Below are 24,784 nucleotides of genomic sequence, written 5' to 3'. Positions count from 1 at the left end.
GGATCCAAAGAAAGGATTGGCCATTGATATAAATTAACTTCCACAGCTACCCCAGATTTATTTTTTAATTAATTAATTAATTAATAAACTCTCAGGCTTCAGGCCAGAAGCCAACCATTAACTGATGGGATCAGGAAGAAACTACCTCTATAAGCAGACTGTTCTAAAATTGTCTATTCTGAGGTATCTTACACCTTCCTATGAAGCATCTGGTCCAGGCCACTGTCAGAGAGAGGACAATGGACTAGAAGGTCCAATGGTAGGCTCTGATATGGCTTTTCTTATGTTTCTTTCAAAATTATAGCCAGAGAGATCATTTTATTGTGAGCCTTCTCTGCAAAATCTAGTAGTGTTCCACCTTATTGCATCAATTTCATAAGTGGCGTGTCATTAGTAATGTTCTTTTGTGCAGTTTTTCATCAGGGCTGCTGTTCCTTTCCCAGAATTATAGTTAAAAGCCAGTCTCAGTTTCAGAGTTCTATAACTCTATGTCACACATGAAATAACAAAGATTAAATGAGGCTGTTGAAATGTTGATTAATGAAAAAGAGAATGAAATCCTGTGAGTTTCTGGCAGAAACCTTAAAGGACCAGTTCTCCCACTTTTCCATGGTCTTTCTTCATTTGCGTATATGACTTTCTATGGGACTCAGCACTACAGTGTCTGAGCACCTCAAAGATATTAATGATTTAATCCTCACAGCATCTAGTTCAGGAAGAGTGGCAGCCTCAATTTTACACATGGGGAACTGAGGCACAGAAAGCAGAGTTTCAAAACACTCAGCATTGGCCTAACTCTGCTCTCAGTGAAATCAACAGTGAAATTCCCATTGACTTCAGTGGGAACAGAATTAGGCCAGTGCTGAGCACTTTTGAAAATCCCCCTCATAGAGAAGAAATGACTTGCCCATGGTCACACAGAAAGTCCATAGCCCAGCCAGGAACAAAACCCAAATCACTTCAGTCACATGCTGCTGGTGTAACCACAAGACCATCTTTCTTCTGAACTTGTGGCCATTACTTCAGCAAGCCCCAGTCAGCTCTCTTGAAAATTCTGAGTCCAGTCATAAGCAAAAGAGCTGGTAGTCTCCAAGCTGCGCTAAGGAGACAGCAATCCATTATGCACAAAACTACCAATGCAATTTTTATTATATTGCATTGATAAGCACCTTTGCTGGCAGTGTTAGCACACACCAAGGACTGGAAGAACAGCATGGAGTCTAACCTGCCTTCTTCCAGGGCATTGTCAAAGCACCTTGGTGGAGAAGTATGTGGAAGAAAGTGCACTGATGCTTCCTCGGTTCTGCATGTTCTGTGTCTGTATAGAGGAATTCAGTCTACTAAGCTGCCAGTCCAGCATTTTTTCGTAAGTTCTGAATTCATTTAATTCACCCATTAAGCTTGTACTAGGTTTATAGACAACTAGACTTTGAAGGAAAAAACTCTTTCCAAGATCAGCTTCAGGGAGCCAGTTCAAATGGGGCAAAGCTTCCAACTACACAAATACTATATGAAAAGTGTGGAACTCTAAACAATTCAGAAAAATGTTTCTTATTAATATGCCATTTCCTACAACAGTCACCAAATATTACATATCTTAGAAATTGCTAAGAGTTTACTTTTTACAGAAAAGGTTGGAAGAAAAGATTTTTTAACCCCGCTGCAAGATTTCTACAGTGTCTAGTGAGAAAGATACCTCTTCTCTCCAAACATTACTGTGAAGCAGAGTGTCAAATTCAGCACAACTCTTTGGAAGTCAATGTAATTTCCATTGATTGTGATCTTACATTTATTTTATAACACTTTTAGGCTGCTGTCCTGCCATGGGGCCCACAAATGAGGACACTGACACCTGCATGGAGTCCCAATGGAGTGCAAACAGAACTTCCTGGAGTGAAATTCTGGCCCCATTCAAGTCAGTAGAAGATTTGCCACTGATTTCTATGAGGCCAGAATTTCACTCTGTGGAAGCATAACAGTCTATATTAGCAGACATTATCGTGAGATTGAAGTACATTAGTTTTACACCAGAAGCAGTACATGAGTCCCTGTATTTTTAATAGGCCTAAATTTTCAAAAGTGAGTTTTGGGTGCCCCAGCCCGAGACACTTCAAAAGGAACTGATATTTTAGAGGGCAGGCACACAACACTTTCTGACACCAGACCCCTTTAAAGTGACAAGAGTTGGGAGCCCAAGAATTTGGGCAGCCAAAATCCTTGGTCATTCTTGAAAATCTACACCTAATGTTATTCTTTGCTGAGCCATTGAATATTCTTCTCAAGAGACACTGTCCACTTACATATAAGAAAAGCCATAGCACAGTGAATAAAACACTGGGAATAGCCAAGATAAAATACACTTGCCAAAAAAATACATTCCACAATTCTTCCCCAATTTACCCATTGTAACAGGTAGAATTTCAAAGCCATTTCTCTGTAAGACAGTGATTATTCTGGGAGAGATGGTCACATCTGGGCAGAAATGCATACTATTTTAGTGAAACAGACACAAATTCTCTCTTTCACTTGTCTTTACCTTGTTATCAGCCATATTAGGATTTTCCTACCTTATGCTAAGAGACTGATCTATGTCACTTCACTCTATGAACCTTTCTCAAACTGCTTTTTATTTCCAAATCAGAGCACTAAGCTGCCTGCCCTGCACTACAGTGTTTAAACATGTCTCTCACTTCTTACCCTTCCTTCTCAACAAACATCAACTCCTACAAGAGGAGATTGTCCCAAAGCTGGGGATATTGAACCAATATTTTAAAACATAGGTATTGGCAGGACACAATCACCCTTGTGATACAGGGGGGATGCCAAGTGCTTGATCGTTAACATTTTTATTTTGCTGTTTTCATGAAGTTTATATCTTCATGAACCACTTGCCACTTCCTTCCCAAACTTGATGTTGTTTATGCTAAACTTCCAGATGCCATTGCTCAACCCCATGTCTGTTACATAAATTAGATACTTGTCTGAGTTTAGAATTTAGAGCCCTCTTAACATCCAGAATATACTTAGAATAATTCTAATAAATCCTTTATGCTGAGAATCAAAATATAAATAAGGAAATTAAAAACCCACCTTTAAAATAAAAATGGAGCCAATGCCATGGACTGTACTGAGTTAAAACAAGAGCTATATTTCAGCATTATTGCAACACATTTCCTTAGCCAGACAAGAATAACCTTCTCCCTCACTTGGTGGGATATTACATTGTATAGCTATACCTCTTTTACTTTTAGACAGCCAAAAGCTCTTTGAGTACATAGCTTATGGTTTCCTTAATTTCTTTTCTATGTAATGTGTTTAGATATTTTTTAAGAGTTAAAACAGCTGTAAATTGGCTTGGGCACTAGAGGTCTTTAAAAATGTTAAACAGTTGAAATCCACAATATCCATAAACATTTTTATTATCCTTTCTAGCTTAGTGGAATGGCTGGCAGCATGCATCTCTAACTTGGCACAATAACTAGCATAATTTTGGAAGTGAATGAGCATAGTAACATTATCTCACTTTAGACAGTCTAAATAGGGAGGAGAGTCTAAGTACACTCTTCCTGTAGAGCAAATGTTATTAGTGCTATAAAGTGTTCATGACATAAAACAGCAAAGGAATCTCACGGAATTTGTATACAGTTGAGTCGCTATTGTTGAAGGTTGATTCATGCCACTGACAGACACATTACTATATACACAATACCACTGATTCTTCTAGCAACCACAGGCATGGTGGGGACCTTGCTGAGTGAGTGCTAATACCCTCTGGAAAAGACAGCATCACAGCTCTGATAATGAGTTGGCTGATGATTTTTCAGTTCTATCAACCAGAGAAACTAAAGCTTTTCCAAGTACCAGAGCTGTGATCTATATCCAAGGAGTCAGGCAGGCACAGTGGGAATGGACAGTTTTCATAAGATCAAGAATCATAATTTATGGGTCTCTTAACTGGGAATGAATTTCTGAATCATTGTAATAGGTAGGATTTCAAAGAAAATTGGTAGCAAGCATCATTAGAGCATTCCAGTGAACTGAAGCCAAGAGCTGGTTTCCTTGATGTCAGTTTTTCCATTGGAGAGAACATAAGTGTAATGCTAGTGTTTGATACCAACACAAGGTGAGTGTTAGTCTCAGCTCTGCATTCTACTACACATTACGCTTCAGGTTTAAAACAGGCTTATACCACAAAAATGTACCTAATTCTTATTCTCATTTGAGGTTCGACATATTGCCTTTTTATTACCACTAAACTAAGCTCTGCTCCCATTTTAAAACAAACTCAGTTCGCTCAAATGGGATACTCTGCAGAATGAATACGTGTTTGCTAGAAAGATCTCCCCAAGATTATGATCCCAGTTCTCAAACTCTAGTAGGGTCTTTTGGGGGCAGTCAAAGTAAAGGAACCTTATATCGGTTTGAAAGGGGCCACTGAAGATTCCCCAAGCATAAAACTGGCTTTGTACCATCTATTCCCTCACCTCTGGCCTGGGGAGCATGTTGAGGTGATAGGACTGCAAGGGGAAGCACTTTGTTATTCCCCAGGACCAGGGGAGCAAGAAGGAGGTTACAGCCACCTTGTTCTCCCATCTTTTCAGTTGTACTGGATATGAGTAACTGGCCTCTGTGTGTAGGTACATATTACAGGCAGGCCTTATAGCACCACCTATTAAGATAGCCCAACAACTCTCATTACACTGTTCTACAGCCAAAATGCTTCTGAAATAAATATAGTCCAACTTTACTAATTCTGGGTCACTGAGAATGAAAATGATGCTTAAAATTGTTGATTGGCTCTAGTTTTCAAGACATGCTATTGGGTCAGTATATACGACCCTTGACTTGGGAATGGCGGAGGATAAGTGAGTTATAAAGGGAAGGGATCTCAATTTAAACCAGAAATGATTAAAATACATCTTTGACTGGATCTATGAATAAATCTATGACTAGGTTTGGACAGTACTTGCTTTTTAGGCAAAACAATGAATGATGCAATCTGAAGCTGGTATTGCGTCATACATGCTATGAATTGCATCATGTTATTCCTAGAAGTCATGGATGATGCAATCATAACGAAGCTTACATCACTCTGCTGAACAAATTGCCCTATATCAGCTCTAGAAATCATACAGTGTCATGCTCTCTTCTTTGTCAGTGTTTGATTTTGCAAAGGGACACATTTCTGTTTAGTCAAAGTGAGCAGAGATGCCTCGTACTTGTGTGAACAGTGCAGATAACTTCTGTTATGTTTGTGGTGAAGTGACTTTTGCATCACAAAAGCACAGTCTAACCACTATGGTTAAGAAAGCCTATCACCTTTCTTTTGGTTGCAAAATTGGAGATCAGGACAAGTGGTGGGCCCCACACATATGCTGCAACACTTGTGCAACAAATCTTCGCCAGTGGTTGAACAGGAAAAGGAAATCGATGCCTTTTGCAGTGCCAATAATTTGGAGAGAGCCAACAGATCATACCAGCAATTGTTACTTCTGCATGGTGCCTCCAGTTGGGAAAGGTGTGTCAAAGAAGAAAAAGTGGACTGTGCATTATTCAAACATTCCATCAGCTATACGCCCAGTACCCCACGGAGAAGGACTGCCGGTTCCTGATGCAATAGAATCATTCTCATTTGAGTCAGATAAGGAAGAGGAAGAAGACGAAACTTCTGGTCCTGAACCATCAATGTCACAGGACCCACATTTTCTCCCATCCTCCTCCTCTGAACCACACCTCATAACACAAGGTGAACTGAATGACCTTGTCAGGGATTTGGAACTACCCAAGAGTAAGGCAGAGCTGTTGGGCTCCAGACTACAGCAGTGGAATCTCCTGGCAGGCTATCAGGGCAAATGGAGCCCATCAATGCTTGCAGAATATTGCTGGACAGCGACAAGAGATGCTCCATTTAATTAATACAAGAGACAAGACAAAAAGCGCCGAGTAGACACTGAATAGGACTAAACTATGTACATAATAGTTTTTTGCCTTTTATTTCATAATCAATTTTATTTATATAACCCTTTTGCTGATTTTTAAAGTGTTACATAAACAGGACAGGTGAAATATTATCATGTAAAGCAACCATAAACACATGAAAAGACCTAGGTTTACAATTTATGATTAAAACTCTACTATCTACACAATATACATAGACATAAAATGTAAAAACTTAAATATCTTAGAAACAGTAGCCAATCAGTTGTTTTAATTGTCATATTTGAATTCAGCACATCAAAATACATAATAAATGTCACATTTTATCTCTGAAGCAGACGACTTCTCAAAAATTGTAAACCAGTATTATAAGATCCTGTTCTAAGTTGCTTAACACTTCGCCAAACGTTAACCATTCAAACTGAAATTATCTATGCAAGGTGTATGCTTCAGGCTCACTTTTTCTGCAACATCTCAGCCAAAATGGTTCAGTCATTTCTGAGTATGAGGCTGGGGGGAAATATGTTGTTTGGCACATGTTAAAAAACTCTGGCAATCCTTTCTTTGAACTATTCTAGTGCCTTCATGCTTTGGAGCAAGGATTTGGAATTTAGCAGGAGAGTGGCCTTGTGTCTGGCCTTTGGTCACCCCTGTGAAAATCTGCCCAGATCTGGCCATATTACAATCCTTCAACAAATAGTAGTTCCCACATGCTCTGTAAAGTCTTCTTCATTTCCAAGGATTCCACCCTCACTAAGCATGTTTGAGCCTGTCACAGCTTCTAGCACTGACTGGTTTGTGCATGCACCATCCCCACACAGGTCCTAGTGCTAACCGGGAGGCATATGAACCATCCCCACAGAGCAACTGAGCAAGCTCCACCACAGGGCTGCAGCTGAGAACATGGACTTTCTCTATCATGGCTGCTCCCAGTTACTCTGGCTAGGATGGGGCCAGGAATCCAAAATAAGAGTTGGAAGCCTATGTCTCCTGTGCTCTCAATTATCGCCCTGCTAGCAGGCGGTATGGAAGCGGAACCCATCTGATGTGCATACAGAGGGGAAAAAATCTGGGTGAGGTGGGATGGAAAGGAGGATATTGGAACAATTAGTCTATGGCATTTGTGGCGGGGGCGGAGAAACTGGGATTGGCTGGGCACAGGGACTGGGACTGGAACCCTGTGTATGGAAACTGGGAATGGAAGAGTGAAGAAATGCTGGGACTGGGAGCTGTGTGGAGAGTGCCTGGGACTGAGAGCTGGTGAGGGAAACAATGACTGGGAGCCAGTTGACCTCGGGGGGGAAGAAGGGGGTATGGAGTAGGATACTGAGATCAGATGAGGAGCTAGAGAGCAGTGGTGAGACTGGAACTTGCTGGACAAGAAGAATGTGAGGGCAGGGGAGAGACAGATTGGACAAGGGGCTGAGATGCGGGGGGAGAACTGGAATTGACTGGACAAAGACTGGAACAAGGATCTTGGGGGAAGGACTGGGGACAAGGAATTGGGGCAAGAGGAGGGGAGTGGGAGTGCTAGGCAAGAAGACCAGAACTGGGTGTGGGCAGGATGAATGACAGAGTAGGTGGGAGTTTAGGATTTAGACCAGGGGCTGGCAACCTTTCAGAAGTGGTGTGCTGAGTCTTCATTTATTCACCTACTTTAAGGTTTTGCATTCCAATAATACATTTTAACGTTTTTAGAAGGTCTCTTTCTACAAATCTGTACTATATAACTTAACTATTGTTGTATGTAAAGTAAATAAGGTTTTTAAAATGTTTAAGAAGCTTTATTTAAAATTAAATTAAAATGCAGAGCCCCCTGGACCAGTGGCCAGGACCTGGGCAGTGTGAGTGCCATTGACAATAAGCTGGCGTGCCGCCTTAGGCACATGTGCCATAGGTTGCCTACCCCTGATTTAGACAGAGAGCCCAGAGGAAGAGACTAGCACTTGCTGGGCAAGGAGACTGGGCCTAGGATGAGAAGCCTGAGGAACAGGGATTTGGACTGGGCAGGCATTTCCTGGGTGCCCAACTTGATACTCCACGGCAGGGGCAGTGGAGCCTTCCCAAAAGTGAGGGACCAGGGACTCCCCACCCTATCCATGGCCCCATCTCACCCCTCCTCTTCCCCCCAAGGCCCTGCTCCCAGCCCAGCCAGAGCACGCCGAGGAGCCCAGGCCCCCGCAACTGCCCGAGAGTAGCCACCAACCCACGTCACCACCCCCCAAGCCCTCTGGCCCACAGCAGATGGAAGGTCTGCAGTTCCTCTCATCTCCCTGTGCAGCTCTTATCCTGACCCGACTCCAGCCAGGGGATGGAGACTTGGAGCTGCAGCCTGGCCATGGTAGGGACATGGGCCAGGAGTTGCTTTCAGGAACCCCCACCCCACAGCTTCCCGGGCTCCAGCTGCCAGCCTGGCTGGGGGGTGGGGGCTTTGAGGAGAAGAGCAAGGGCAGGGCCCGTGGTGAAAAGTGGAGGGGCCAGGCCTGTCCACTTTCAAAACATGGGAGGGTCATGGTCCCCTGGTTCCCCTGTTCCAGCACCCAGGGTCTGATTAAAAGTGCTGAGTCCTGCACCTGAAGTCAATGGGATTGTACGCTGAACATAGAACATGCTATATAATGTTTTGTGTTCTGAAAAATCAGTTCCTAGGTATCTCAGATTGGGCATCCAAAATTATTGGAAACTTTTGATCTTAATCTCTGTGACAACTCCACATCTGTAAATTGGGGATAATAGGACCCCTTCATCCCACAGAGTTGTTGCGGAGAAAAATGAATTAAAGTTGTGGAGCATTCAGATACAGTAGTGATGAGAATGATAGAAAATCCCATGAGGAAATTAATAATTCTATCTTCAAAGCAGTGTTTAAATAGTGTGCAGTAGCCAAGGCCTGGGTCCACACACTGACCAATGAAGATAAAATATTGAATAGCTGCTATTTAAGTGAGCAAAATCCATCCTGTAACCTGAATGAGGCAGGGGTCCTGTGAAAAAACAGTATGCATTCATTTAATTAAAGACTATCATAATGCACATGTATAAAAGGGTTAAATTAAAGTTGCATAAGCAACATTATTTTGGAATTTCCTAACTTCTGAGTGCTAGACTTTGCAACCTCAATAATATTCATTTAGCAGGCTGAGTTTTTTTTGTTTTGTTTTTGTAATATTTATATATATTCCACTTTTCTTTGTTATCTATTAGACATCACTTGGAGCCACTGAAATCAAGAAAAGACCACAAAGCATAAATGTATCAAAAAGACAATGCAATCATAATAAATATTCTAGACAAACCACACCATCCTTCCTCAGCACAGAGATAAAACATCCAAACGCTGGGGAAAGCAAGCAGGGATAAAAGCGGAGCAGGGTTTCTACTCCGTCCATGGATAGAATACACTTTTTTTTTCTAACTCAAGTTTGCAATCATGTTCATGTCGCCTGTTTCAGGCTATCTGGGCAGCAGCTGTGGCCAAGAGCACTTATGCACATCTGCCTTGCAAGTAGATTGAGACCTTTTCTTTTGGAAATCTTGCCACAACTCTCCATGCCTTTGTCCTCCATTTTAAATGACAGCAATGCCTTCTATCTGAGCCACGTATTGAAGGGCTCATAGAAACTTCAGCTAGTGCAGAATGGGGCTGCCTACTTATTAAGTAGATGTTTATGCAGACTCTTACTCTGGAGTAAGAAAAATTAAAAATTCTACATAAAATATTTTAAAATTCTGCATATTTTATTTGTCAAAACACAATATAATCACACCAGTTTCAATTATTTTTGGTCATTTATTTCAAGATATCTGTTAGCAAGTAGGTCTGTAGCAATACAGACAACAAAAAAGATTCAGGAAATGTTTTTTGACAAATAGATTCTTTACTAGGCATATTAACACAGAACTATGAGTAATAATTCATTTAAACTGCAATAAGAAATGGATTTCCAGCACTCCTCAGAAGCAGTGCAAAGGCTTGGCGGAGTCAGGGCTAACAGAGGGAGAGGGAAGTAAGTTGCTGGGCAAGAGCCTGGATGTGAACTTGGAGGGTTGTTGGGTGTGGGTGGGAAAAGTATGAAACAGGTTTTTGGGGGGGCAGAGAGAGATTGTTAGGGAGCTTCCCCCATTCTGACCCTGGCTGACCTCTAGCCTGTCCCATTCGGTCAGGCACATCTGCCCCTGTCCCCATCTGTTCCTGAACCCCTATGTGTCCCTCTACCCCCACTCAGACACCCACTCCCCCCATCTATCCACTCCCCATCCCTATGTGTCTCTGTCCCCACGTCTCCATGCCCCCACTCAGTCACTCCCCTATCCTCCCTCCCCATGTGTGTCTGTGCCCCCACTCAGCCACTCCCATCCCCCTCCCCATCCCCATGTCTCTGTGCCCCCATCCAGCCACTCCCCTGTCCCTATATGTCCCACCTTCCCTGTCCCTATGTGTTTCTGTGCCACCCCAGCCACTCCCCTGTCCCTATGTAGCTCTGCACCCTCTCCCCCATCACTATGTGCCCCTGCACCTCCTCCCCCCATCTCCACAGCAACATTTCAGCAGAAGCTTTTTTCTGCACAAAAAATTAAAAATATGTGAGACTCATTAAGTATGCACATGTGCAGTTGTGCAGAATTCCCCCAAGAGTAGCAGACAGAACATTTACACCAACCATACATCCTAGTTAGCTGTGTTTATGTACTGGTTTCTTGGTGAAGGCAAAGTTGAAGACTTTGGATTTTAGAGCTGGTCAGGAATTTTCTGATGAAATGTTTTTCCATTGGAAAATGCTGATTTGTCAAAACGAAAACTGCTCACAGATAAGGACTGGTTTTAACAAATCTCCCAATTTGAAAAAAAAAATTAAAAGGTTTTAAAATTTTCAATTTTTGGTTCAAAATGAGTTTCCATTTAGAAATGGAGTTAATTTATTCTTTTAAAAGAGCATATTTTGAAGTATATTGCAATTTCAACTTTTCATCCCAATTCTAGAGAGGAAGAAATTTCAAAATCTTGAAAACTCTCAAGGGATGGGAAAACTGTTTCCTGCCCAGCTCTATAGTGGTCCTGACTATTTGAGGAACCATGTCTCTCCTTAGGTCATACTTTACAGTTGCGATCAGGTAAGGCACTCAAGCAAACAGCCTCAGCTTTAACCATGCAAAGGCAGGGCATTTTCAGTGATTGTTCCTAAGATCTAACACCTATTCACCAGATTTCAGATCCAATGGGGTTAGACTAGAATGACCCTTTCAGTCCCTTCTAACTCTATGATTCAAGCCCTTAAAGAGGCACCATCACAGTTGTTAGCCCTTACCCCTGTCAAATTCTTTCAGTTGTTCCATATTCCAGACTTCAGTGATTCTGTAATGGAGCTGGTACTTTACAGAAAATATCAAGCACTTATTTAGGTCATTAAATTATCAAAGAATGTGGCAAACATCTTCACAGCATCCCCATAGGTCTTGTAACTATTATTATAGATGCAGGAGTCCAAGATACTTGCCCAAGACATGGTGTCAATGTAAGTGTCCAGATTAAAATTCAGATTCTCCTAGTTCCTAGTTCTGTGTTCAGGCCACTTGAAAAGGATGAAAAGGACAGTTGTACTAGTGCACTCAAACTGAGCCTGATTCTCCACTGCCTTTCATAGAATAGAAGTCCAGAAAGGGCCATTCTGATCACCTAGTCTGACTTCCTATATCGACACAGGCCATAGAACTTCCCCAAAATAATTCCTATTCCATCAATGCCAAGGCAAAGTATCAAATATGAATTTTCCCCTCATTTTCAACCAGTGGCAACCTTTTAACATATATATTAATGAGTGCACATGTTGTATGGCAGTGAAGCATCCAATCTACTATTGCATCATCTTCTATAGTGCACCGGTTTATTCACTAATTGATGCAAGGTATGTTGGACATTTGAGAGATTTCTTACCCACTGCAGTTAGGACTGTTTTTGAAAAATTAAGAAATAGTTGCAATGCTTTGCATAAAAACTGAAACACAGACAACTCTCAAGGTAACAGCAGAGTAGGAGATGCTACTTTTATTTTTATTTTTTTTTGCCCTAGCAACTTCAGCCCTCCCTCTAAATTAGATAAATCAGGGATTTGGATCCAGATTTGATTTAGGCCAGAGTTTATGAGTCAAACCAGAGCTAATGTTTCGCCTTGAGTATCCAAACAAGGGCTAATGTCAGATTCAATGACACCAAACTCTTTATTCTCTCAAACTATTTCTTTAATATTTCAACACCAAATGATGGAAATCTTATAAGATTAGCTGTTTTCATCAGCTTTCTGATCTCTTGTTTTGCATCTGACCCAGATTCAGAAGAGAAGAGCTGCAAGATTTAGATCCACTCTGGACTCAAAACAGGATAACATTTGAAACCCCAGGACAGTGTAAGATACTCCAGTAACCATCCTAAGAATTTCTCTATTCTATAATGTCAGTGCTATTATGGATGCACAGGTTTATTAGCATATATAAGATACTATGTAATAGGATGATTTGAGATCTAAATGACCGGATTAAGGTCCCCACTCCATACTGTATTTGCAATTCATGCTAAATGCATTTGCTGTCAAACTGTCATTTTATATTAGAAGTGAATTTGCCTGCTCTTGATTCTCTTTTGCTTATGCTTTCCCCATTCTTCACTTCCTCAGGATTTTGGAAGAATAATAAAAACTGAAATATAACAAACGACTCGAGCCACTGAATACATTTTGCATGGTATTCATTTCCATCACCATCAACTTCAAGATGTGCCTTAGAATGACATAAAACAACTTGATGCAAATTACCATTAATGCAGCAATGCATTTGAATTACGAGTCTTTGTTTAAAATAAATAAATAAAGGCCTCTTGCTGTCATGCTACAGTGTAACTGAAACTGAATACAGCTATTCAGCCAGGAGGTGTATATACACAATAGCAGTTGCTAAGCAAAGCACACAACTTCTGAAAACAAAATGTCAGCACACAAATATGGCCAAGAAATTAGGTCTTGGATTTCAGGAATGAATTGATAGGGTATATCAGAGTTAAATGGCATTGGATAGCTTATTGTTTAAAAAAAGAACAGTGATGGGTACAACAACTGCCCTTAATCCATTCAGGCTAGATTCTACCCCTATTAGTATGCCCCATAAATATGGATTTTTCCCATGAGTTGGCTGAGACTGCCATATGAACAGTCATTCAGTAAGCCTTCCAAACATGTTCTCTTATACGGACATGCACACATTCCAAAAGTGCTTCAAACAGTTTATCTAGCTGCCTATTTCTTCTGAGACCCAGGAAGAGAGTAGCATGTTAAGGTGTGTATCTAGCACTTCTTCCCCTTTTCATAAATGGACAGCAACACTGGGCTATCCGCTGGAGAAATCAGAGAAAGTGGAGAAAGTGGAGAAAGTGACAGAAATCGGGGTTGACTCTGAGAAGGGGAAAGTTGAAGCCAAACAGGCATGAAGGTGAGTTGGGATTTGTAGATCTAGAATGATGCCGCACAGGCCCATCTCCGGTACTACTGGCAAAGAGACAAGTGAATACAGATGTACGATGTAAGATATAGATGTAGGATCAAAATTCTACAAATTCGTAAAGCGAATATATAGTTATCTGAAGTGAAAAGCCAATCTATTGTAGGATTTGGAGGTAGCAGCAATTCATATCACAGTGGTGAAGTCATAATATCTGTCTGAAGAGCCTTCTGAGTTTTTTGATTCTATATTATGAAATGTGCCATTTTTGGTGGCCCAGATAACACAGGGTAACTTCCAAGTCATCCAAGTTATTGAAGAAATGCCACGAAGTACAATGGAGAAATGTCATGATGCCTACCAATCTGTATTGCCAATGTCTACCTACTGTAGCTGCCTCCTGGGTGATCAATATTATGAATAGTCATCAGTCACTTCAAGATGACTTAAGGTGATAAAAATAAGAAGTATATATAAACGATATAAGATTTTATCCAAGGTTACAGTCAGCTGTTTATACTCCCATCTGCATGTCACTGCATCCTTACCTCACCACCACAGCTCTTCCCGCTGCATAAATAACTCGTTAACCCATCACTTCATAGGACAGCTTTTAGCCAGGGCAGCTGGTGGTTTTATGTACTCTGAGCTGAACGTAAATGTCAGCAGCTTTAGAACACTAGCAACAGATATGAAAATTGAATGTGTGTTTTCTTTGCGTACAAACAAGACCATCCATGGAGAAGTTAGAATTGCAATGTGTTTACTACAGCACATAAGGCCAAGTTTATCAAAAGTAACTAGAGATTTTGGATGTGTCCATTTTTTGAGAGCCAATTTGAGACCCCTTAGAGAGCTCTGATTTTCAGAGGGGAGTGGGTTCAGCCCTTTCAGAAAATCAGCCCATTTTGCGATGTCTCCAGTTAAGCATCCAAAAACAAAGCACTCAGAAGCACTAGTCACTAGGCTATACTTTAGGGTCAGATTCAATATATTTTACTGTTCGTGAATAGTCTCTTACTCATGCAATATCTAGATTGATTTCAATAGAACTGCTTAAGGAGTAAGGTATGAATCAGCATAAGGAGGGGTATCAGAACAGAGCCCTTAGTGAGCATAATAAACAGTTGTATGCAGTATTCATTCTAACTTAATAACTGAGCCCAGTTAAAAGGACAGCTGGGCAAATCATGCAACCACTTCATGAAAAACCACTTCAAAAAAACAACTAAACAAAATACCCCTCACTCCTAACCCCTGTGAATTTTCATTCAAATATTTTAATCAATCAAATTTTACTGGCAAGAATATTGATAGATAGCAAATTTCTAAAGATTGCTTGATTTGGATCTTACACCAGTACAAATCTAGGGTCACTTTGTTGATATCGATTGATGCCAGTGGAGTTACAACTGCTGTACGAGGGTGACCGTGAGAGAAAAAAAATCAGGCCTCTTATGTGTAAGTATTCATGGAAATGAAATTTTAAATTTATTTGCGCTACAAGTGTTTCCATGCTCACTCAATTAGTGAACAGGAAAAAAATCATGTGATTTATCAGACCCATCACAATTAACGCAGCTCAAATATCAAGTATTCGTGATCAGGTTCTAATGCAAAAATATTCAAAGAGCTGTTCAATAAATAAATAACAAAAAATTAAGGGAATCATGCCTTGCTAACAGACATTCCAGGAGCAAAAGAGGTTTAATTCATTAAATAAATTGTGAATTATTTTCTCAGTTCTAAATAAAATCTTACAAAAGAGGGTGTCTGATCCCATTATTTGAATGCCCTCTTAAATTTGGAAACAAATGTTATTTTGAATCATTTCTGAGTGAAACAGGAGTTTTTTGCTTGTCTGCACAACCCCTCTGTTTATTAGGCAGGACTTGTCATCAATAAACATTAAAATAGCCCAGATTACAATGTACAGCTGATTTCTTTGTTTAAAAACCTGTGGTGCTTCTTCCCCAGGGCTTTCAGCAAATTAAATTTTGTATCTTCTTGGGCTATCGTCTCCTGACCATTTGTAATGAATGAATCACATTTGCATTTGTGCAAATTCATCAGTTCACGGCGGTGAAAACTCTTTATGGGATGACTATAAAAGGTGATGTGAAAAAATCAATATCACATTGTGAGTGGACAAACCTTCAAGGGAAAAGAAGAGCAGGGCATATGTATTACCTGGTGTCAATGACCAGGGCAGTCTGTGACAGAACAGTAAATACCTGAAAGGTTATAGCATATGAAACTGAAGGAACTGTCCAGCACGGGGATCCCTGATGAATAGGATGACCTAGAATAAGCTTTGTTTCCATTGGCAACTATGTCTTGAGGAAACACCTGGGGAATTCTTCCTATACCCTGAGGTAATTGGCTGCTACTTCCATACATGAAGAATGACAGGAGAATCTCACTGCTGAATTTCTCACTAGGACATTGCTGACCAATATTTTAATTTAATGCTGCTACAGCAGAAGTGGGGGAGAGTCCCAGCTCACTGATGTAAATTTCATTTGACACGGCTAATATATTTCAGCTATTTGGTAACTTCTATTCTAACCGCAGCCTTCATGTTCTATGACATGTCTCTAATACAATACAAATGATTAAACCTAAGGAGACTCTCTCAGCATGCAACTTAATTTAGAAACAGTCAGCAAAGGTTTAGAGCAGCAGTGTACAGATCAGTCCTATCTTTGATCAAAAATGGTTTTATTCCTCTCTATTTAAGGAGCATTCAGTCACTGTTCCCTTCAGGGAAGGAAAGAAAATAGTGCGGACAGGTATTCTAGCCCTAAGGAAGTCTGCTGGGAGAATTTCAACAGCTGTGTCACACAGTGGTGTTCATTGCCTGAGGCAAATTGGAACACATTCCCAGCTCCACATCACTCGCTCATTAACTAGTCACCTGGGACAGAGCACCACCTCACATTGAGTAGTACCTTACACTGCCGGTAGCTCCACTGAAATCAACATTTCCACGTTCTTATTCAATCAGCCTGGCTTGGTGATGGTTTCTTACAGAGATGTGACACACACAATGTTGAACGACCTCAGAGCAGAATGAGATTTACAATGGAGTGTCATATACATTAAAGGGCTGATGCAATGTCCATGGAAATCAAGGGGAGGCTTTCCATGGACTTCAAAGAGCTTTGAATCAGGCTCTATGTGAAAATATACAAGTTTTATAGCAGCATAGTTATGTGTTATAGCATCCCGCAATGGGTCAGGTGGTTCCTGCCCTGAGGAACTTACCCTGGAGGTAGATACACCATACAAATGGAGGGAGGAGGAAGACGACAACAGAAATTGAATGAACAGGGGAGTGTGCCACACTTTTTGTAGTTTCAGTATATTTTTATAATGATGTAAATGGGAGGTTATGACCATTTCCCTAAGTGCTAATCTAGTAAATTAACGAGCCATTTGGTCAATCGTGTTAAGGATGGAGATTACCGACATCCCTCCCCACCAAAAATCTCACATCTTTCACCTTTTCAGTCCAGCAGAATGCAAATTTTGGCTGATCACTTTAAAGCTGTTCCTGTGTTCCATGGACAGGGTGTTGGACTGGGATTCAGGTGACCGGGGGTCTAGTCTTGGCTCTGGTCATGACCTGGGGCAAGTCATTCCATGCCTGTTTCCACCCTGCCCTTGTCGGTCTTGCCTATGGGGCAAGGATTCTTCCCACTGTGCACACGTACCCTGTCAAGCACAAATGTGCCCCATTTCACTTGAAGCCTCTAGGCGATAATGAAATACAACAATCAAATTTTAAAAAAAAAGACAATATGAAAAGAAATGTATCTACAATCATGGACTTTGCCATTATGTTCGCTGTACCTATGTAAGAAATAGTCAGTCTAGGATACTTGGATAAGAAAATAAGAATCATTTGGGGGAATTTTTAAAGCAATCTGTAATGCCATGTGCCTAATACAGAGCATAAACCTATAGCCTAGGCCTTGACAGTTCTGTGCTGTATTACATTAACACAGCAGGAGCAGAATATTTGTAAATTGCTGTAAATATTATGGTGAACACGTGCCTAAAAATCAAATAATTCATGTCTCCTAGTTCAGATGTGCCATCAGTTACAAAATGAATCCTTAAAGGAGGAGTTCTTCAAAAGCAGAAGAGTTTGTAAGACTCCAGCCCTGCATCAGCCAGCTCTCCTACTCTGTAGCTTGCTGATATTGATTAGTGCCTGACCTGCTTGGGGTCACAAAAATGGGACTGATTTTCAAATGTGAAATTTATTGCATTTTTGATCATATCCAATTTCACTGAAATACTTTGCACCCCTCTGATATAAGCCATCTACAGAGGAGTGTTTTCTCTCAAAATGGAGGATCAACAGTCTGACGAGTACTTCCTCTTACTGGGGCTCCAGCAAAGAGGATTTGTTTCTTAGTTCACCATAAAGATGATGATGAAGGGAGGCGATTCCTTCCCAATTCCTGTGCATCTTGCCAGTCCCAGCTACTGGAGCTTACCTTTTATCCCTAAATGAATAGCATTAGGGTTTTGCATTCAAGCAATTAATTGGGCTATCTTTGCGATCAACTCTGGATCAATGTATAGTATATAACAGTGTACTTGTGACCTAAGTTTCATTATTAAATAAAGTAAGTATGATTGAATACAAAAAACAAAAATTCCAAAGTAATTCATATATCAGTACATCAGTTAATGTTGCCATGCTGGCTGTACAGGGAGAAGGATCATCTTAGATTTTTGGTGTGCATTTCATTCTGAAGGATCTCAAAAGAGCTTTGCAAAGGCACCAAAATGCTATACAAACTATACATGTTATGTCATCATTTATGTCTGAGGAGAACCCTAACATCTGTTTAACAGTGCTCAGCAATACTACACAGCAGTAGGGCAGGAAGTAGAGAACAGCTTGTTATACTGAAACTGCAGGGGGACTTGAGACAGAACAAATGTAATTATTCAGTATGGAATGTAGCCAGAACACTGGGCTTACCATCCCTTTCACTGCTTTGTCTAAAATCTGAAAAACTTTAGTTAATATACCACTTTGTCTTGGGTGGCTTGTATTTTGAAGTGACATCTAGGTAGTGTCTGCAGTGGCAAATATGGGAGCTATAATTCACCACCAGTATGGTTCCACTGATAAGAACTATAGTGTAGACGGAGTCCAGGTGCTTCTATCTATATGGAATCTAACCCTGTACTGAGCGGGGCTACACAACACACTGGTGACGATGCCTGAGCTCTGTCTACACTTCCACCAGTGCTCTCACTAATGATGGATTGTGGGTCCCATTTTTGCTAGTGTAGATACAGTACTAAAGTTTCCAGAAAATATCCTGACTCTTTTAGAGCTGATTCTTTATGTGTACTATTCTTCCCTCAAGTTGCATTGCCCCAGTTGTTGGAATGACTTGGGACTAAACAGTCTGCTTCCCTTTAAATCATTGACTAGAATAGCAATGAGTATAATTGTGGAAACACTTAACTGCACCATATTCCTGGGCAAAGTTAATCACAGTGATGGCAGAAGGTAAGAACTGAAAATGGTAACTGTGTGCCGGATTCTGATACCCTTATACTGAATAGCACTTTACTTCACACGTAGTCCCAATGACATCATCCGTGGGGAGCAGGGACTGTTGGTGTAAGTGACAGGCAGCATGTCTACACTGCAAAAGAAGCCATATGGCAGCAAGTCTCAAGGACCAGGTCAACTGACTCAGGCTCATGCTATAGGGCTAAAAATAGCAGTGTAGGCATTTGGGCTCAGGCTGGACCCCAGGTTCTGGAACCTGATGAGGCAGGTGTATCTCAGAGCCTGGAATCCAGCCTGAACCTGAAGGTCTAAACTGCTATTCTTAGCCCTGTAGTGCAAACCTGAGTCCGTTGTTCTGGGCTCTGAGGATGTGTCTTTGATGCAATTAAAAACCCGCAGCTAGTCCATGCCAGCTGACTCGGGTTTACGTGGCTTGGGCTAAAGGGCTGTTTGATTGCGGTGTAGACGTTCAGGCTTGGGATGTAGCCTGGGCTTTAGGACCCTGTGAGGTGGGAGGATGCCAGGGATGAGGTTGCAGCCCAAGCCCAAATCCCTATGCTGCAATAAAAGAGCCCCTTAACCTGAGCCCCGTGAGACCGAGTCAACTGGCACAGGCCAGCCATGGGTGTCTAACTGCAGTGTAGACAATGTACCCTGAGACTTGCTGCGATTATTTATTTTTGCAGGGTAGACATACTCAGTATCATAGCAAAGCCTGAAAAAAGCCAAAATCTGAGACACAAGAAGACAAAGAGCCTTAACTTCTCAAAAACTTGCATGTAATACTGTCACATGACCACCATTAATCTTTATGTGAACTGTATTGATAAATCCCATGCAACCTTGGAAAATTAGACCAACATTTTAAAAATATCAGTGGCTACAGTTAGACATTTAAATCCATATGAGGCACCTAAATAAATGGCATGTTTGCCAGAGATGCTGAATACCACAAGTTCCTATTGACTTGTTCTGAAATTCAGGACACTTATTAAGGTGCCTAAATATGGATTAAGGGGCATAACTTTAAGCAGCCAAATTTGAAAATGCTGGCCCTAAAGTTTAAACTTTTATAAATTGAAGCCTACCAGTATTTCCTGAACTTGAACTTTTTTTAAGACCGCACCCCAAAACCTTATCTAGTATCTGTGGATCCTTTTTGGGGGAGACTATAGCCTACCTTTCAAGAGAAATGGACTTTGTTACAATAAATAGCTTCCTGATAGGGGCAACTGCAGTTGAATTATGTGTAGAAACTTCACAAAGTCTGCTTGCAGAAGGTGCTTGATGAGACAGAACAGCATATATAAAGGAAGGATTAACAGCCGAGCGTTGCACTCTCTTGATACTCTCTCAGTGCTTACCCACTGAACAGAGCTGATGATTTAATAGTTTGGTTTCTCCATCTCTAACTATGTGCATCCTGTTACAAAATATGTGATTGTGTGTGCGCATTCACACAAGCACACACTAAGACAAGAGACAGTGTTTGGATTTGTGAGAATGCCAGACCTCGGAATGGTTACACCTCCTAAAAAAACCCTCACCTCTTCAGCATACATTTATGTTCTTAGTATACATTCTGCACTTTTAAATAGATCAGTCATGAAAGGGGTAAGGTTTGCTCAAGTATGCATCAAGCACACCTGCATTCTATGTCTGGAGATCACCTCTTGTATGCATTTTACTAAAGCAACCTGAGCTGTCACTGACTTAACAGGAAATATTTCAATCTCTTTGGAGGGAAAGAAAGAAAGAAATGAAAAGTAGCAGATCCAGACAGTATATATTTTTCCCTATGGAGATTTTTTGGCAGGAACCCAGGAAAGAAACCTACCTTTGCAAACTCCTCAGAGTATTGAGGTTGCAGAGAAACCACAGCCCTGCCAAGTTCTGTGGCTCAGTTTTGACAGATGAAAAGTAATCATATAGTTGTACCTGACTCACACATCTCCATGTCGGAAACTTTGAAGAAGAAGCTGTACACTTTTGAAATGCTTAAGTGCTTTGCCAGGAGACTTTTATGAAAATAATCCAGCAGTGTTTTACACAACAGATATTAGAAATGTAGGACCTGAATCCCTTATTGCACTGCAAAAATATCTCAGTTTGTAAAACTAGTACCAGGAAATGTAGCCTTCTCTTTATTTTAGGTCAGATTAAACTGCACACAGTATCTCATGATATAGACATACAACTAGCATTGAGATCTAGAAACTTTGTTTAGAATGTCCTTTAAGTGAATGAAAACCAAAAGAATTTGGCAGAATTGCCACAACCATCCGTATTTACATACACATTTTTTTACCCTTAGCTATGGATAGATAAGAGGGCTGCTTGAAAATTTTTGGTCCAAATTCTATTTCCAAAAGAAAATTGGAGATAGTGAGAGAGAGAAAGAGAGAGAGAGAGAGAGAGGGTGCGTGTGTGCATGTTGATACCAGTCAGCTCTGTGTTCTTGGAGAACCAGGGCACAGGATCCAGTCTCTCTGACTCATGAAAGACACCACCACACCCACAAGCCTCTGCTTAAACCAAAACCCATCAGAGAAAAAACTTGCAGAGAGCCATGAAGGGCGGTGGGAGACACACCTAGACCCCTCCTGACAACGGTGACAAGATTAAGACATCTCATTAGCATACAAAATGGAAAGCAGAGACAACTCCCCTAGCCTCATCTGCATGAGAGATGGGACAGGGAGACATCTCAATTTGCATACAGAATGGAGAACAGAGAACTGCGCTGAACTCTGGGACCAGAAAAAGTAGGGAAGTACTGCATCATGGGAATTTCTGCTCCTGATGCTAATGAACCTATGCCTGCACACACCCAGCTCAGCAATTATCAGTCCAATTCTAGTAATGAATCCTTGATTGATATCCAAAATACTGAAAGCAGCCTTGTTGCATGGTGTGCCCCCTGGAAGAAAACACCACCCATAGCCAAGAGTGATCAGCTCCTATTGTCTAGCCTAAAGAAAACCCTTGAGTCATCAGCTTACCTATAAACAAATCTAGTGTTCTCCCTTGAATCATTATATTTTCTCTACAAAAATCCCTACTCACCCTCTAGTCAGGGTTCTGATGCTTAGATCCAACCTATGCATCAGTTCCGCTGGGACTCCATCTTCTCCTGACTGATCGTGCTGGGGGCTCTGCCTGTCTCCTGCCCTCAGAATCCTGGGAACCCCGACCAGTTCAAGCTTCAGGAAGCGGTGAGATCCCCTTCTGTCTCTCTCTTTCTCTGTTTTCCTTTCTATCTTAGGTATTAACCTTTAATAATGTATGTTATGTTGGTGTAGCAATAACTACACAAGGAGGGCTATATTGAATAAATAACTTTTATGGTTAACTTGGTTGCTTCTCTCTCTCTTGCTGAACTTTACTCTTGTGTTTTTAGCTTTCCCCATGTGCTCTACAGCAACGCTTCTTTTACCGAAGCTAAAGATCCCTGCAGCACCCAAAATAGGGTCATCAAGTAGGTTACTGCCAGTACAATTGTGATGTGAGAGTGGAGATGGGGACATGCTGAATCTAGGACACATAAGGGTAACAGCTTGAATGTGCTGCTTGACTCAGTCCATGGAGCTCAGAGGCACATAAGGAGAGGCAGCTGAATGTGCTGCTTCCTCCAGCCCAGTGAGTCCAAAGACATAAAAGGGGTCAGCTTGACAGTGCTGATTGACCCGGTCCGCTCAGATTTGCTCTGTTAATGTATGTGTGGGTGGGTGGGTGTTCATCTGGTTCTGGGGCTGGAGGAACCCAGCCCTAGGGAATCTAGGTCTGGAGGATAGCTCCATTGGGAGGGGACTTGCAGAAGGGAGATGTAGAGCTCCATACAGAGGTGAAAGTAACTTACAGGACTTACCGGTACTGCCGGAGTCCTGAGGGGGGCGCGGCCTCATCCGGAAGAGGCGGGACACCTCAAGATTGAAAGGCCCTGGGGCTCCAGCTGTGGCTGGGAGCCCCAGAGCCTTTAAATCATCCAAGGGCTCCCAGCTGCAGAGGTGGCTGGGAGCCCCCCGGAGCTCAGGGGCAAATTAAAGGCCCCAGGACTCCAGCCGCCGCGGGGAAACCTGAGCTTTGCCTGGCTGGGGCCAGGATTTAAAGCACCCGGAGCTCCTGCCGCTGTGGGGAACCCCGGGCCCTTTAAATCCCAGCCCCAGCCAGGCCACTGGAGCCGCGGGCAGGATTTAAAGGGCTCTGGGCTGCCTGCAGCAGCAGGGAGCTCTGAGCCCTTTAAATCCCAGCCCCAGCCCAGCCGCCCCAGCCGTGGGAGGGACTCAAAGGGCTCTGGGCTGCCCGCAGCTGCGGGAGCCCTGAGCCCTTTAAATCCCAGTCCCAGCTTGGCTGACGGAGCCGCGTCTGAGCTGGGGCCCGCAACCCAGAGCCCTTTAAATCCCCGCCGCGGAAGCTGGTGCAGTCCAGCACAGTGTACTGGCTCTTGCCAGTATGCTGTACCAGACTGTGCCAGCTTACTTTCACCTCTGGCTCCATATGAAAACACAAGTGACACAAGCAGTACATTGATAGAATTACAGCATTAATTTGGGAAAACACCACAACTAGGGTTCATAAAGATAAACCATGAGCAAAAGACAGGGCCGGCTCTAACATTTTTGCCTCCCCAAGCGAAAACAAAGAGAGCTGCCCCCCGCAGAGCGTCGTGCCGCCCAAGTCCCCGCCCCCTCTGAGTGTTGCACCGCCCAAGTCCCTGCCCCCGAATGTCACATCGCCCAAGTCCCCGCCCCTCCCAAGAACCGCACTGCGCCTCCCAAGTCCCCGCCCCCCGTGTCGTGTCGTGCCGCCCAAGTCCCCGCCCCCGAGTGTCACACCGCCCAAGTCCCTGACCCTCAAGTGTCGCGTCGCGCCACCCAAGTCCCCGCCCCCCCGAGTGCCGTGCTGCTGAAGCCTGCCCCTGCCGAGTGCCGCGCTGCCCAAGTCCCCATCCCCCCAGCATGGCGCCCCGCCTCCCAAGTCCCGCCCCCCCAGCGCCGCCCAGCCGAACCAAAAACAAACAAAAACAAACCCCGAATGCTGCCCTGTCCCGAGGTGCCACCCCAAGCCCGTGCATCTGCAGAATTCACCTTCCACTCTGTGTGGAAGGCGGGGGCGTAAGGAGGTACCTTACATGCTGTACTGCTCGGTCGCTCGCTTGTCGTCCCAACGGCCAATTGCCACGTCTCTGTGGGGCTCTGCTCTGGCCTTCTCCACCAGGTTCTCTGCTGGCCGCTTGCCGTGTCTTTCCGCCTAGCTGCTCTGCTGGCCGCTTGCCACGCCTCTCTGTCAGTCACCCTGCTGGCTGCTTGCCATGCCTCTCCATCAGCCACCCTCTTGGTCACTTGTCATGCCTCTCCACCAGCTGCCCACTTGCCAAGGTGTCTTCAGGGCCTCCCCCACACACACACACTTAACACAGCTCTCAGTGATTTTAGGTGTTAGTGGGGATGCCTCAGTGCTGGTGCACACTGGGCAGTCTCTTGCAGTAAATACACTGTCCCAAAGTAGATCTAATCTTTAGGCCGAGGTATCAGTGATTTCAGCTCTGTAGCATGTAACAAGACACTCTATTGAGTCTAAATTACCTCTTTTATTATACCATGGATAGAGGAAGGGTCAAATGGTGTCTAGGACCCTTAAACATGGGCCACACCCACAAGAACAGGTGCCCGTGCCCACCCTCTCTCAACTTATTGGGCTTTGGAACCCATGTTCCCTGTCTAGAGAGTGCTGTTCAGTTGAGGATGAATCCCTCCATTTGAGGTATGCCAGGTACAGTTCCGCCTCCCTCGGTTCACACAACAAGGATAACAA

General features: G+C 42.7%; 1 long non-coding RNA gene across 1 annotated transcript in view; it reads right to left on the bottom strand.

Annotated features, from left to right (window-relative positions):
• The window catches only part of LOC127056402 (uncharacterized), a 97,930-nt gene extending 75,059 nt beyond the window's left edge, over positions 1 to 22,871 (bottom strand). The window contains exon 1 of the long non-coding RNA XR_007775802.1: positions 22,839 to 22,871. This is a non-coding gene — a long non-coding RNA (uncharacterized LOC127056402). The remainder of the gene's footprint in view (positions 1 to 22,838) is intronic.
• Positions 22,872 to 24,784: the final 1,913 nt, after the last annotated feature.

This window comes from Gopherus flavomarginatus, chromosome 8 (genome assembly GCF_025201925.1).
Source record: "Gopherus flavomarginatus isolate rGopFla2 chromosome 8, rGopFla2.mat.asm, whole genome shotgun sequence".
Classification (NCBI taxonomy): domain Eukaryota; kingdom Metazoa; phylum Chordata; order Testudines; family Testudinidae; genus Gopherus; species Gopherus flavomarginatus.
This window is presented reverse-complemented; position numbering and strand designations above follow the sequence as displayed.